Below are 16788 nucleotides of genomic sequence, written 5' to 3'. Positions count from 1 at the left end.
AGAGTAAGATCCTCATCAATAGATAGAAACATATAGGAATAGACATACTATGTCTACAAAGTGCCAGTACCAGGCAGTGGCTTCAAATTCAAAATAGTGGTAGGATGTAAGGTGAAATTTTAGTTGGCGGAATAGAGAGACAGTAAGAAATGTTGATCCAATAATAACATGAAGCCTGTGAAAGCCTGTAGCTATGAAGAGTGTTGAGACTTAAACCCCGCCAGAGATAGTGAAAGGGGCTTCGAAATACTCTAAGGCTTATAGAAGTGTAAAGTAAATACCTAGGGCAATTGTGATGGACAGTGCCTGAAGTATGTGTCTTTGGTTACCTTCTATTAAGTTGTGGTGAGCCCAAGTAATTGAAACTCCAGGTGGAAGTAAAACAGATGTATTAAGGAGAGGGACTTCTAGAGAGTTAAGAGGGTAAATGCCTGTTGGAGGCCAGCATCTCCCTAGTTCTGGAGTCGGGGCTAGGCTAGAATGGTAGAATGCTCAGAAGAAGCCAGCGGAAAAAAACACCTCTGAAATAACGAATAAGATTATTCTGTATCGAAGGCTTTTTTGGACGATTGATGTATGGTGGCCTTGGAACGTGCCTTCTTGGATAACATCACGTCATCATTGATGTATTGTTAATGTATTGGTTAATAGGCCTAGAGTTAGTCAGGAGGGGAGTAGAGTTAAAATGAAATCATATGGCTAGGCCGGATGTTATCAGTAGTGCTGAAAGGGCTCCCATAAGCGGTCAGAGGCTAAGGTTAACTATGTGGTAAGCATGAGTTTGGTGTATCATTATGTGTTGTCGTGTAGGCAGAGGCTTACTAGGAGTGTAAAGACATAGGCTAGAATAAGGGCTACAGCAAAATCGAGGATGGTTAGTAAAGCTAGAATAATAAGTGTAGTTGAAGCTGTGGATAAACTAATAGTTGATAATACTAGAGTAGCTCCTCCAATTAAGTGCATTAGTAGGTGGACGGCTGTAATGTTGGCTGTTAATCGTACAGCTAGTGCTATTGGTTTAATGAATAGGCTAATAGTATCAATGATTACTAATATGGGGATAAGTGGGATAGGTGTGCCTTGTGGTAGGAAATGGTAGGAAGTGGGTTAAGAAAGCTTTTGTCTTAAAGTGGAAGCTGGTGATCACTGCTCCAGCTCACAAAGGAATTGCTATCCCTTAGTTTATTGGTAATTGAGTAGTTGGTGTAAATGAATGAGGTAGAAGTCCAAGAAGATTAGTTGAACCAATAAAGAGAATCAGGGAAATTAACATAAGGGATCAGGTTCGTCTCTTGATATTATGCATTGTTGTTATTTGTTTAAATACAAGTTGGATTAGTCACTGTTGAATAGAGGTCAGTTGGTTGTTGACTAAATGGCTAAGGGTGGGAAGTAGCATAGTGGGAAATAAAATAATTAAGATTGCCATAGGTAGACTTAATATTTATTGGGGTAATGAACGAGGCAAATAAATTTTCATTTATTTTAATTCTCAAGGTGTTGAGTGTTTTTGCGTCTTAATTGCTTTTGGTGTGGGATTCAAAGGATAAATAAAACTTGAGACTTTTAATTGAAAAATGACGAATAGAGTTATGATTATGGATAAAATAGTAATGAGTCACATGGATGTGTCTAGTTGGGGCATTTTACTGCAGGGGAGTTCAGAATCCTCAATCTTTAACTTAAAAGGTTAATGCTAATTAGCTTTACAGTGACATTGGAGTATGGATATAGATCAGGTTTCAAAGCATGTTAGGGGGACCATTTCTGGAACAATGGGTATAAAGCTGTGGTTGGGTCCACAGATTTCTGAGCATTGGTCATAGTAAAGGCCTGGCCATGTGGTGGTCAAGGTCATTCGGTTTAAGCGCCTGGGGATGGCATCTGTTTTGAGGCCCAGTGATGGGACAGCTCATGAGTGTAAAACATCTTCTGATGAAATTAATACACAATAGGAATTTCTATTGGGAGAATTACTCGATTGTCAACTTTGAGGAGTCGTAGTTCTCCTGGTTTTAAGTCTGTTGTAGGGATTATGTAAGAATCAAAGCCTAAGTCCTCATAATCTGTATATTCATAAATTCAGTATCACTGATGGCCAATTGTTTTGACAGTGAGAAAGGGGTTATTAATTTCATCTATCATATATAGGATATGTTGAGATGGGAGGACAATTAAAATTAGGATAATAGCAGGCAGGTAAGATATTCCATATAGTTTCTACTTCATGGGCATCTGTAGTGCTAGTGTGTGTTAATTCTGTTGTCACTATGAGGGAAATAGTATAGAAAACCGGAGAACTGATTAGGAAAACAATTATAAGAGTGTGGTCATGAAAATTAAGTAATTCTTCTATAATAGGAGATATAGCATCTTGAAGACCTAATTGAAATGGATGAGCCATTAAGACACATAGGGTTTTAACCTATAAGTTAACTTTGACAAAGTTATATAATAGTTTTACCAATATCTCATGGAAAAAGTCATAGAAGTTATGAGATTGGCTTGAAACCAGTTTTTGGGGTTCAATTCCTTCCTTTCTCCCTTTAAATTTGGAGCCCTCAAAACCATCTTCAGAGAAAGGGATAGACTTGTCTTCTGGGAGTGCATCCTTAACTTTGGCAAATAAACCTCCTAAAATGACTGAGACCTGTCTCGTCATTTTTCTCAACTGACACACTTATAACCAAAATTCTTTTGGAAGGTAAAGCCAGTTTGTGTTATAGCCATTATCTTCTGTACACAGACTGTGTATGGTTACATAATATTCTTGTCAAATGTACAACTTGATAAAATTGTTTTATTTAGTCCCATTGATTATGAGGATTAAAGTTGTTATAAAGAGGTTATTAGCAAAGTCAATTCAGGCATGGATAATTTATTAATATGGATAATTTATTAATTCAATACATTATGGATAACTTACTGATTTTTTAGTAAATGGATAATTTATTAATTCAACACATTATGTTATTTAAAGGGGATTATAAAAAGAGGAAGCAAATATATTCATAATAAATCATCATGAAATTCAAACTTGGCAATATTTTATGTTACACTTTGAACATAAGTGACAGTCTTTGCGTCTCTTCTTCCAAAATAAAGCTAAATGATTCGGAAATTCAACAAATAAATAAAATCTTCTTAATCTTATATTATGTGTTGGTCTCTACTCCTCCCTTGCAAAATTTATTCAGACAAATAGATTTAATAGAGCAAGTAATGCATGACTGTGCTTTATACAGCCACAGAATAAAAAACTTAGAAATAAAACTAATGTTTAATAAAATACACTTTTTGATGTATATTCCACTTTGCATTACTTATCCTGTATTGCTTAATGTTTTGATACACGAAAGCAACATACAAATAAATAAAACATCCCAATGAAATGAGCCTTGCTGTGATACTTTACCTAGTGGAAAAAATAGTTTATTATCAATTTTAGTTAATATGGTATAAGTTAAACATTTAATAATTTTAGTGTAGTTCACAGATAAAGATTGTATAAAAATTTCTATATTGTAAAATGTTATCTTTTTCTTCATTTTAATATTAATCATATTTTAAAATATAAGGTTTAAATAATCAACTAAAACTAATATTAAAAGTATAAAAACATATTACTCTTCATTTTTTATTTGAATAGTTTACAAGGTCCATTAGACTTTTGAGATCTTTGAGACTATATTATAATCAAACAAGCACATTCAAAGTAAACTTTGAAAGGGCTGTTACACTATGAAATACCCCATGGATCCTATGAACCCCAAAAATCTGAGACAGGTCTCAATTAATTTAGAAAGTTTATTTTGCCAAGGTTGAGGACACACACCCATGACACAGCCTCAGGAAGTCCTGATGACATGTGCCTAAGATAGTAGGGGCACAGCTTGGTTTTATACATTTTGGGGAGACATGAGACATCAGTCAATATGTGTAAGATGTACATTGGTTCAGTCCAGAAAGGTGGGACAACTCAAGGTGAAGGCGGGACAAACAAGGTAGGGAGGGGGCTTCCAGGTCATAGGTAGGTAAGAGACAAATGGTTGCATTCTTTTGAGTTTCTGATTAGTCTCTCCAAATGAGGCAATCGGATGGGCGTTTATCTCAGTGAGTAGAGGGGTGACTTTGAGTAGAATGAGAGGCAAGTTTGCCCTAAGCAGTTCCCAGCTTGACTTTTCCCTTTAGCTTAGTGATTTTGTGACCCCAAGATTTATTTTCCTTTCACAAACTGAACTAAATAATAAGTAGTAAAGAAACATGAAATCAAATAATTTAAAATTGTATAAAATTCAATATACCTTGAATTAATTTTGGCCATTGAAATATTTTGTTGCAATTCTCCCTTATAAATGTGTACATTAAAATGTTTTTAGATAGCTTAAGAATTAAGATTAGAAATATTTGTATTAAGACAAAAAATATTTTCAATTCAGGTACACTTTTTAACACAAGATAATTGTATGTGAGGAATGATGTTAACAAGTTGGTAGAACAGAAAGCCCCAGACCGTTTTCCTCCAAAGACAATTGATCTAACAGCAATATATTTCCAAAAAGCTTTTATAGAAACTTCAGAAACCAGTTAAGAATTTGTAATCCTCCAAGCAAGCAAAAAAGCCAAGAATAGTCACATTGGAAGGGGTAAGAAAAACTGTTGCATTTTCTCTTTGATGGCCCTTCCCTAATCTGGCACAGCTAGGAATAACCAGGAGAAAAGGTTCAACTTACAGCTATTCTCTTGTGAGGAAATGTAAAGAGTGGGTCTCATGTTCAATGTCCTGGTGTTTGGGAGGTGCAGAAGGAACTGGTTTCTGTTTTGCCTGATTTGTAGCATTGATGGAGAACTGGCATAATTTGGATGGCTGGAGGCTTCTGAGAACAAAGGAGAGACTGGGGGGTTCTTGAAACACAGTAGAGCCTGGACCACTGTAGACAGACACCAGAGGGAGGAAGAGAATACAAGCTGCTAAAAAATAAACTTTGCAACTTTTCAAATTGGAAAGTTAGACCTGCAAGCCAAGAGAAGTTATGTCTCCAGAAAAAGTTGGAGAGGGCTCCAAAATATTAAGCTGAATTGACTAGTGAAGCTCTTCCACTCTGTGAATCCAGTCTTTGAGGACTGGGAGAGGTAACTGTTTTGTTTTAAGTGCCAAAATCCCAGTAAAATTTAACAAGACATATGAAGAAACAGGAAAATCTGATCAAATCAAAAGAAAAAGAAACCTCCAGAAAAGTATCCTAAAGAAGTGAAGATCTATGAACTACTTGACAAAGAATTCAAAGCAACCATTTTAAAGAAACTCAATGAGTTAAAGGAGAACAGATAGACAAGTAAACAAAATCAGGAAAATAATGCACTAACAATGAGATAGAAACTGTATCAAAGAACCAAACAAATTCTGAAGCTGAATAATGCAATAACTTAAAGAATTTACTAGAAATGTTTAACAGCAGACTTGATCATGTAGAAAAAAGAATCAAACTTAAAGACAGATTATCTGAAATTAGCATTCACAGGAAGAAAAAAAAAGTATGAAGAAATGTGAAGAAAGTCTAAGGAACTTATGGGACACCATCAGGCAGACCAATACATGAATTATGGATGTATCGGAAGGAAAATAGGAAAAGGGGCAGAGAGCTTATTGGAAGAAATGGTGGCCCAAAACTTCCCAAATCTGAGGAAAGAAATGAACATTCACATTTGAGAAGTTCAATGTACTGTGACTAGGATACACTCAAGAAGGCCAATATCAAGGCAGGTTATAATCAAACTGTCAAATGTCAAAGACAGAGAGAATCCTGAAAGAAGTATGAGAAAAGCAATTTGTTACATACAATGGAACTTCCATAAGATAATCAGTAAAGGAAATAATAAACATTAGAGCAGAAACAAACAAGATACAGAGTAGAAAACAATATAAAAAAATCAAAACCAAGAAAGGGATTTTTGAAAAGAACAACATATATAAAAAATCTTTAGACTAATTAAAAAATAAAAGAGAGAAGACTCAAATAACAAAAACTAGAAGTAAAAGAGGAGACATCACAATATCACAGAAATAAAATGAATTTATTAGACCATCATGAACAATAGGCCAACAAATTGTACAACCCAGAAGTAGATAAATTCAATACGTAAAACCTGCCATGATTGAATCATGAAGAAATAAAAAATCTGGATAGACCTATAAATAGTAAGGAGATTGAATCAATAAACAAAAACCTTCCAACAATAAAAATGCCAGGACTAGATGGCTTCACTGGCAAAATCTATCAATCATTAAAGAGAGATGAACAGAATCATTTTCAAAGTCTTTGAAAAACTGAAGAAGGGAGAACATTTTCTCATTATGTGAGGCCAGTATTACCCAAAGCCAGACAAAGATACTACCAAAAAAAAAAAAAAACCAACAGGCCAATATCCCCTGATGAATATTGATGCAAAAATTCTGAACAGAATACTAGCAAATCAAATTCACAAGTACATTAAAAGAATTATACAACCATAAACAAATGGAATATTAATATACTCTTGGAATGAAAAGATAGTTCAACTTGTGAAAATCAATGTATAAAGCACATTAATAGAATGAAGGTCAAAAACTACATGATTATCTCAAATCATGCAGAAAAAGCATTTGACAAAATTCAACACCATTTCATGGTACAAAAACTCATCTCATTAGAAATGGAAGGAAATTACCTCAATATAATAAATGTTACATGTGAAAAGCCCACAGCTAGCATTATACTTAATGGTGAAAAAGTGAGAGCTTTCCTCTAAGATCAAGAACAAGGCAAGGATGCCTACTCTTACCACTATTATTAAACATAATACTGGAAGTCTTAGAGCTATTATGATAGAGAAAGAAATAAAATAAATCCAAATGGAGAAGGCAGAAGTAAAATTATCTGTTTGCGGATGATATGATCTTACACTTAGAAACCATAAGATTCCACAAATTTATCTATTAGAATCAATAAACAAGTAAAGTTATAGATACAAAATACATCTCCAAATACACCTCCAATTTAGTAGTTTTTGTTTATTTGTTTGTTTTTTTGAGACAGAGTCTCACTCTGTCGCCAGGCTGGAGTGCAGTGGTGTGATCTTGGCTCACTGCAATCTCTGCCTCCCAGGTTCAAGCAATTCTCCTGCCTCAGCCTCCCAATTAGCTGGGATTACAGGCATGCACCACTACACCCAGCTAATTTTTGTATTTTTAGTACAAACGGGGTTTCACCATGTTGGCCAGGCTGGTCTCCATCTGCTGACCTCCTTATCCACCCACCTCGGCCTACCAAAGTGCTGGGATTACAGGCGTGAGCCATTGTACCTGGCCTAGTAGTTTTAAATACATGTACAATTAATAATCCAAAAAGAAAATTATTAAAACAATACCATTTCTAATAGCATAAAAAATAATAAAATATTTAGGAATAAACGTAACCAAGCAGGCAAAAGACTTGTATACTGAAAACTGTAGAATATTGCTAAATGAAATTAAAGTCATAAGTGAATGGAAAGGCATTCCCTGTTCATATATGGAATATTTAATATTGTCAAAATATTTATACTACCCAAAGCAATCTACAGTTTCAATGCAATTCCTACCAAAATCCAAATGGCACTTTTTGCAGGAAAAAAAAAAAAAAAAAAAAGAAAAGAAAAAACTGAAGGACTCACACTTCCTGATGTCAAAACATGTACAAAGCTACCCTAATTAAAACAGTATGAGCCAGGCACAGTGGTGTGTGCCTGTAGTCCCAGCCACAAGGAAAATGGCAAAATTCTGTCTTACAGTGGAGATGAGTGTTTGAGTCTCTCATGTATTTTGCATGTGAGTGGTAAGATTGGATGTTAATTGGGGAAATGTATTGTCAATATGATGTCCTTTGTAATTTAAATCAGTACTCCTGATTTGCAGAGGAATCTTCAGATTCATGCTGGAATCAGATTCATGGCTTCATGCTGGAAGCCAGTTGGATAAGTTTAAATGTTTGTCTGAGACTATAGCAAAGTCCATGTAAAATGTTCGCTATTACTATATAACAAACTAACCCAAATCCCAGTGATTAAAGCAATAAGAATTTAGCATTTGTTATGAGTTCACTTATCAACTGGGCAAATCTGCCTGTATCGTCAAGTTTGACTGATCTTTTCTGGACTTGCTAACGTGTCAATGATCAGCTGACAGGGTTGGCTAGTAGCTTAGCTGGCCATCTAGGATGGCCACTCTAATATATCCGGCTGTCGCCTTGGGTGATGGGTGTGAATAGCCATGAGACTCTTAACATCTAGAAAACTGTTTTTTAGTCAGTGGTTGAATTTCAAGAGCAACGGGGCAAAAGGCAACATTTGGAAGCACTTTGCCAAGTTTCTTTCTAGATCACATTTAGTACCATCCTATTGACAAAAGCAAGTGACGAGGACGGCCCAGAGTCAAGAGCTGAAAAGTCATGTTGCAAAGGACAAGCATTTAAACAAGTTTGAACAACTGGGGGGAATTCTTGCAATAAATCTTCCATCAATATATGCAGTTTCAAGATCCCTCACGCAATCAGTGGCTGTGGGGTCAAGGTATAAACATGCCAGAGTCAGGAAGATTCAAGGAAATTTTTAAAGAGTTTTCCAATGAATCAAGTAGAATGAGAACACACTTGTGCTTTGAATTTGCTCTGTCATTTCAGGATTTCTTTTTATCCATGTAAGCTTAGAACAGCAGACTGTAACTTGGAATTACGGTGTTTTTCTCAGCAGTATCAAGGATGATTTTTTTTTAATTTTAGATTAATTTAATAATAGATTGCATTAAATTATATTTAACAAAGAAATGAAATCTTTAAACTAATTTTTATATCAACTAGATATTTTTTCAAAGTTTCAGGATAAAATTGAAAAATTATGTTTGTCTAAAAGTAAAACTATAATCCACTTATCTAAAACAATTTTCATGAGAAAAGTAAATTTCAATCAATGGTCTATTGGTTTAGAGAAGAAAAAAATACATGTGTATTTTTTAAAGCAGTCACTGATTAAATTTGAAACCTGTACTTCTAAAATGGATTTAGACAAAGAATGATATGTTCTCAATTTATATATGAGAAGCATTTTGATGCCTAGTTATCCATGAAGTGTTTTTGGAAAAGAAATTTATACTCTCATCAAATGTACTTAAACTTGTACCACTGGGGCTTTTGGAAAGAGAGGGGAAGGGGGGAAGTAGTATACTTAATGTGAACTGAGATTTTCAGAAGAATGGATATGTCTCTAGAGAAAATTGACTAAAAAATAAATTTCATGGAACTTGGGGAGTGTGGTGGTGTAATTAATTATTTAAATCAGTAGACATGGAGTAAAGCAGATTACCCTCCATAAATGTGGCTGAACTTCATCTTATGAGTTAAAGGCCTTACGAGAAAAAAACTGAGGTCCCTTTAGGAAGTTGGATCTCTGCCTCCAGACTTTCAGACTGAGACTGCAACATTAACTCTTCCCTGCTCTCATTTAAGATTTGCCAGCTCCCCCCACAATCATGTGAGCCGACTGCTTAAAATAAATCTCTCTCCTCTCTCCTTCTCTCTCTTTTTCTCTCGATAGATAGATAGAGGATAGATAGATAGATAGATAGATAGATAGATAGATAACCTTCTATGGGTTCTGTTTCTCTGGAGAAACTGGATTAATACAGGGAGTTAAGAAAGGACACACTATACTACCCATGGATGCAGTAATATTTTCAGAGTCTTAGGGTCAACAGTTTATAGAAGCAATACTAATTTGCATAAGAAGTTGTTATATATACATTGTTTATCATTTAATTTATAGAAGTGATTCTAATTTGCATAACTATTTAGTGCGTGCATCCTGCTTTTCATTATATTTTAGAATTAAATTTACTATTTATTCCTTCCCTAGAAGAACCATTATATATGGTTGTACATATTTTTTGCTATACAAGAGTATCTAGCTGAAGGGGCAAATGGGATGGGAATAAAATCTGTGCTCCACATGTAAATTGATTATCCTGGGAATAGGATGCACTCACCTACAGAGATCTCTTTTCCGTATAAAATAACTTTCACTTGCTAAACTACAATTAAATGACACTTTGTTTACCTACAGTAGGTGGTTTTTTTGAATTTGCTCGGAGATACTTTATGTGGTAGAAACAGTCTTCTCCCTCCCTAATTATTGAGAACTTGATTCCATTTGTATTCTTACATTCTGTGATGACAAAGCTACCTCATGTTGTTTCGTGCAAAAACAATATATGTGTTTTAAGCCAAACTTAAAAGCTGTGTTTTCTAAAATGAATAAATAATGGACCCTGATGTAAAAACTTATTTATTAGCTAAAATACTGGTTTGTGCAATAGATATGTAGGGTTTACTCAGGTTTGGATTAAAACAATTATTTTAAATGAAATTTTCAGTAGAATTAATAGAAGGCAATAAAATGAAATCAAATCATTGTATAAGTCAGGTTATTATCTTGCCATAATTGATTAACATTGATATTTTTAACTCAAAGAAAAAAATAAAATTAAGTGCATCATGTTCTAAGCCTCAAACTTGTCATTTAATTTAAGCAGTCCCATTCTTTTAATGATCTGGTTACATTATATGGAGCTTATGTTGTGGTGGCAAAATGAAATGACGTTTTAATCGTTTTTCAAATTATGTTGAGCCAAGCGTATGAGCAGTTCGACATAACTTTTTTATCAATTACAAGACTTCGATGTTTCCTCATATTATTTAAATGCTTCTTTAACTTATTTTGCCATGGTTTTAAAATCACTTAGTCTTTCCTATGAACATATTCAAAATTAAATAGTCATTTTCTTATTGACTTTGCTCATAACTTTTTACTTCTGTTTAAAATGTTAAGAGCAGTGACCCAGTCGTCAGCACGTTTCATCCTCTCCACCTCCCTTTCTCATTTAATCATTATTCCTTTCAATTCTGTCTCCCATCTGCTTCCTTGATCTTTCTCCAACTTCGCAATCCTACTGCCACTTCATTTTCATAAGAACTTTTGGAATACTTTCCTAAATGATCTTTCTGCTGTCTAGCCCTAATACTTCAGTGAACAACAGCAAAGCAATAAATAAGTGGTGTGGCATGGGTGTATGTGTGTGTGTGTTTGCATGCATATGTGCATACTGGCATTTGTTTGTATGAAGAAAGGTGTGGATGCAGAATGATACTGTTGATACTAGTCTGTTAGCATTGGATGCCTCCAGGGGATGGCACTGAGAGAAATAGTAATATTTTATTTCATAAATCTTTGTAACATTTGACTGCTAAAAAAGAAAAAAAAACTAAACTTTTGAAGATGCTCTATTAATTACCTTTATTGTGACCATTTTTAATACTGTATTAAAACCACAGTATGGTGCCAATTTCTTAAAAGCTGTCTTTGTGGCAAGGTTAACAGATAATTGCCAAATGAAAGCCAGGCAAAGTCAGTTCAGAGTGGAGCTTTTTCTATCAGCAAAAATAGGTCTAATGACTGAGAAATTTAGCTTATAATCTAGAAGAACAAGTAAATAACCCAGGTGATTATGTAATGATTATGTTTAAAAATGCATGTAGACACAGTATCTAAATAACACACCTACAAATATATGTGCATACTTCTATTAAAACATAGTTCACCATTTTACTCCAGTTTGGCCTAAACATTTCTAAAGGAAGGCTCACTGTAATTATCAGATGGGGATACCTGATTTGGCACTACTATCATATAGATTCTTTCAGTGGAAGAATTGAGGATTGTGCACAAGGGAGGGAAAAGGAGCATGACTTCTGTTAACAACGTATCTGGATGTAAATCTACTGAGGTGGTATTTTCTAGTGTACTTACACACATTTAATTAATTCAGAGTAAAATTACATTTCTGAGTTCAACCTGAAATGTTTAGGGAAAGGTAATGAAATGTGTATGTGGGCATTTATGCATGAACACACATGTATTTGTGAGTATTGTTAAAAAAGAATTGCTCAGAAATTTGCTTGTTTCCCCTTCTGTTTTACCCTGCAGAATATATATATATATATATATTTTTTTTTTTTTTTTTTTTTAGACGGAGTCTTGCTCTGTCAGCCAGGCTGGAGGGCAGTGCAGGATCTCGGCTCACTGCAAGCTCCGCCTCCTGGGTTCACGCCATTCTCCTGCCTCAGTCTCCCGAGTAGCTGGGACTGCCGGCGCCCGCCACCTCACCCGGCTAATTTTTTGTTGTATTTTTAGTAGAGACGGGGTTTCACCGTGTTAGCCAGGATGGGCTCGATCTCCTGACCTCATGATCCGCCCGCCTCAGCCTCTCAAAGTGCTGGGATTACAGGCGTGAGCCACCGCTCCCAGCCTACCCTGCAGAATATTTAGTGATGACTCATCAGTCTCACAGGCATCATCAAATCTTCTACAACCTCAATAACATTTTCCAACCAAATAGGACACAGTTATTTAAGAAATCAGTTTAAGGAGGGTTACAGTGAATCATAAAATTGTTGATTTCTGCAAACTTAAGCGAAGTTCCCAGTTTATCAGAAAGAAAAAATCAATATCAATATGAAATATTACAGGACGTGAAGTGTCTTTTAATTTCAAACTGCAGAGAATGCTTGGGTATTCAGAAGATAATCAGATTTGATGTCTATTAGCTAACTTTGGCAATGCAAAAGAATTGCTGAAGTCTTGAATCTGACAAAATAGGACTCAAAATCAGCAGAACAGAATTTTGCTTATGGACTCTGGTTTTCCCTTTGTGACTCAAATTTAACTCTGGCAACAACCACTGAGTTAATTTAGAACAATCTTTTTGTTTTACAAATGAGGAAACTTAGCTTCATCAAGCTTAATTGTCAAGGTTATGTCATGGCACATCACAGATTAGAACCCTGGACTTCAGTAATGCTTCAATTTCAGTGTAAAAAGGTGGATGGGGGAAATCAGGGTGGGATAAATGGGAGGGGCAGGAATATTCCTTACATCCTGCCTAGAAAAATATAGTGTGGCTGAAGCCCTGTCTTTGGAAAACCACTGACAGAGACAGACCATGGACCTGGTCAAGGTCTACCTACAGGTCTTCCTCCTGTCAAGCTTCAGCAGTCTACAGTCATCCCTGGGTATTTGCAGGGGATTGGTTCCAGGACAAGTCAGTGGATACCAAAATTTATGGATGCTCTAGTCCCTGATGTAAAATGGTATGGTATTTGTTTATAACCTATATATATTCTCCCATGTACTTTAAATCATCTCTAGATTACTTATAAGGCCTAATAAAATGTTAAATGCGGTGTAAATAGTTGTTATTGTATTTTTGTTTGTATTACTATTATTATTATTTTGAGACAGGGTCTCACTCTGTCATCCAGGCTGGAGTGCAATGACACAATCTGCAGTCACTGCAGCCTTGACCTCCTGGATTCAGATGATCCTCCCACCTCAGCCTCCCAAGTAGCTGGGACTGTAGCTGTGTGTCACCACACCCAGCTAATTTTTTGTACAGAGGGAGTTGTGCCATGTTGCCTAGGCTGGTTTCTGACTCCTGGGCTCAAGCAATCCTCCCACCCCAGCCTCCCAAAAATGCTAAGATTACAGGTGTGAGCCACTGTGCCCGGCCTTGTTTGCATTATTTTTTATTGTTGCATTATTATTTATTATTATTTTCCCAAATATTTTATATCAGTCGAATCTGCAGATCGGAGCCTGTGGATCCAGAGGGCTAACTGTAAATTGACTATAGGCACTCACCAGGGGAGTACTTTTCCCTACAAAGAAAGCTGGTAAGAGCTCCCTGCTTAGGTTGGTTAGAACATACTCTGAAACATAATCTGACTCTTGGTAAAATCTTATGGGTTTGTTAAGAAATTATCAAATAAATATTAAATATTTATTTCTATTCTAAACTTTATAAACTGCTGTTTTACAGAATAACTTTCAGAGTTTCTCAAAAATATTTTTCTTAAAAAATCAAGGATATGACAAAGATTGCTAGCTGTCCATCAAATATTCATGTTCTTCTTTCCATAGCAGATAGCTATTTTTTAAATGGTCTTTCCCCAAGAACATCATATCCCAGCTATCTCCAGTTCAGTAGTCAACGGAAGGTACTTAGGATACTAGGCATCACTTCTAAGCCTGTTTCATAAAATCTTCCCGGAGATGTTTCTCCTGATCTTTTGTCCAGCTGGCTGCTTATCACGGACATCTTTTCAGGACCACCTGCAAACTCCCAAGTAGATCACACAGCCTTGCTCAGCCTGAATCTGTGGAATATTGCACGGAAGTACACCCCTAGCCTACCAAGCCCCTAACCCCTTAGACGTGCTTAGCAATTGGTACTATCTATTCCATGATCAGGAAGTAAACTTACATTGTGTTTGAATCAATATATACCATGAATTCATAGTATACATAGCAATCAGGCAGCCTGAGCAAATGCAAAGTAAAATTCAAGATGGACCCAGTTGTATCAGATTCAAGTATTGTTTTTAAGGATAAAATTTAATTATTCTTCTAACACCTACTGTTCATAATTACAAATATATGTACCTACAACTTAATTACCTTCTTACATCTGTGATCATTTCAGAATTTCTTTGATACGTTGTATATTTACTCTACCCCCACCATTATAAAAATAGAAAATTTAAAAGCACTAGAGATTATTTAGTTTATCTCTCCAATTTCATCAGTCAAGGAATTAAATTGTTAAGATATGTAATAAATTATGGAATGTCATACTAATGAAATGATGAAATCAGAATTCTTTCCCTGATTCCTAGACTGTTTATTACAATAGATTGATCTTCTTCCAGAATAATAATTGCACCTACATTTCCTTCTTAACAATGGTTTCTACATTGCTCTTAGCATAATGGGTATTCAAAAAATGTTGTCTAGATGAATCAGTGAGCTTAGGAATTAAATAAAAATTAAACTAGATTTATATAAGTTTATGACAGGAATGGATTGGGTTACTAAAATGGTATTCTCTAAGCAAACTTAAGCTATTTCATGACAATGAAAATTAAATTTTTGTAACCACATAACCTATTTTTGAGCAAAACATTAAATGTTAGACATTATTCCTTTTAATGAAAGTTCAATGCAAATTACATATCTTGCTCATTATTATAAGTTGATTTAAATATCATTATTTTCTAATTTGAAATGCGGACTGTCTTTTTTGAACTTGGCACATCTAAGCAGCAAAAAATTTGAAAGTAGCTCTAATGAATACATTTTATCATTTGTCAGATTTTTGAATTTATGTTTTCTGTATATATGTTTAAAACTTGTTTACAAGTTAAACCTGCCAATTGTATAAATGTAATTACTGAATTCTACATCTCTGTATAAGTGAACATACTTAGAAAGTAGTAAACATTAAGTCTGGTTTTCAGTTGTACAATTCATGATAAATGATTTGATTGGTAAAGGATAAAGTTATGGCAAATTTCCAAAAAACTTGGAAAATGTTTGGTTAGAAGGAATGCCTACATGATAGCTACTTTAAAAAGTAAAACCTACATCTAACCACTTATACATTTAAAGTTATATACTTTTTTAGAATATTTTCATAGTGTTATCTTTTAGAAAGTTTTTTATAGATAGAAAATTGCTCTTTTATACAATTAATTTAGGTGTTATATATTTAAATACCATATGAAATAACCTACTTGTGTCTTTAGTAGTATTGACTTTTTCTGTATAAGCCTTGTTTCTTTAATTGTCTTATTCATTTTTATGGTAGAAAATATACTTTACTATACATAATATCTCACATACTGTTGAAACATTTGTATGGTGAAAGTTTTGAGAAAGCTAAAATGTACCTGTCACTTCTACTCATCGTTGATCACAAAAATTGCCTTACATGAGATAATTTGAAAATCAGTGACAAAATCTAAACCCCTTCCAAGAACAAAAATAAATTAATACCCTGAAGTTATGTTTTCTCCTTTTCATCTGTATTTTCCTTGTCTTCAAGATACTAAAAGGGGAAGCTCCTTCAGGAGCATTTACAACGTCTGTTATGCTTGAAAACAGTCACCTGAAAGGTGAGCCTACTCTTTCAGGTGCTTATTTTTAGGAAAGGGTTTACTTCCAGGGACCAAAAGATGGACGACAGACGAGCCTTCTTAGGTGATATGAGGGTGTGATCATAAAGATATTAAATGAGATACAGCCTCATTAGTCATTGGAAGAAAACTGGACATATCTTATATTCACGTGTTAAAATACTATTTAGTAGTGAAAATGAATAAACTACCACTTCAAAAGGATAAATGCCATAAATATAATGCTGAACAAAAGAAATGTCGCTCAGTTCAAAAAATAGTTATTTTTAAATGTAAAGTCAAATATGTAGAATGTTGTGTATTTAAATATAAAATACATTAATGTATGTGTATATAGTAAAGCTAAAATTTAAGTGAATGACAAACACACAGCCCTTCATGATAGCCGTATATATGGGGGTGGGGAGGTTGGTGTTAATGACAAAAGGGATGAATTCACCAATTGACTGGATAATCATCTATATCTTAATCTCTGTGATGGGCACTTTGGGGTCCTTTTATTGTTACTAATTTTATGAATAACTATGCAATATTTTATCTGTATGAAATATTTTATTAAGAGCAATAAAATAGATTGAAAAATTAATGGAAGTCTGATTCCTCAGGAAAAATGTAAAGGAGCCACTAATGAATAAAATATCAGATGCAGCTTTTCTTGAAGTCTTTTTTCCTAAAGAGAAAAATGAGCAGT

The 16788-nt window shown here is 34.6% G+C and overlaps 1 pseudogene; it reads right to left on the bottom strand.

Moving 5' to 3' along the window:
• Positions 1–792: 792 nt before the first annotated feature.
• Positions 793–14221, bottom strand: LOC129534481 (ATP synthase subunit a-like; annotated as a pseudogene).
• Positions 14222–16788: the final 2567 nt, after the last annotated feature.

The sequence above is a fragment of the Gorilla gorilla genome, chromosome 5 (assembly GCF_029281585.2).
Source record: "Gorilla gorilla gorilla isolate KB3781 chromosome 5, NHGRI_mGorGor1-v2.1_pri, whole genome shotgun sequence".
Lineage (NCBI taxonomy): Eukaryota > Metazoa > Chordata > Mammalia > Primates > Hominidae > Gorilla > Gorilla gorilla.
This window is presented reverse-complemented; position numbering and strand designations above follow the sequence as displayed.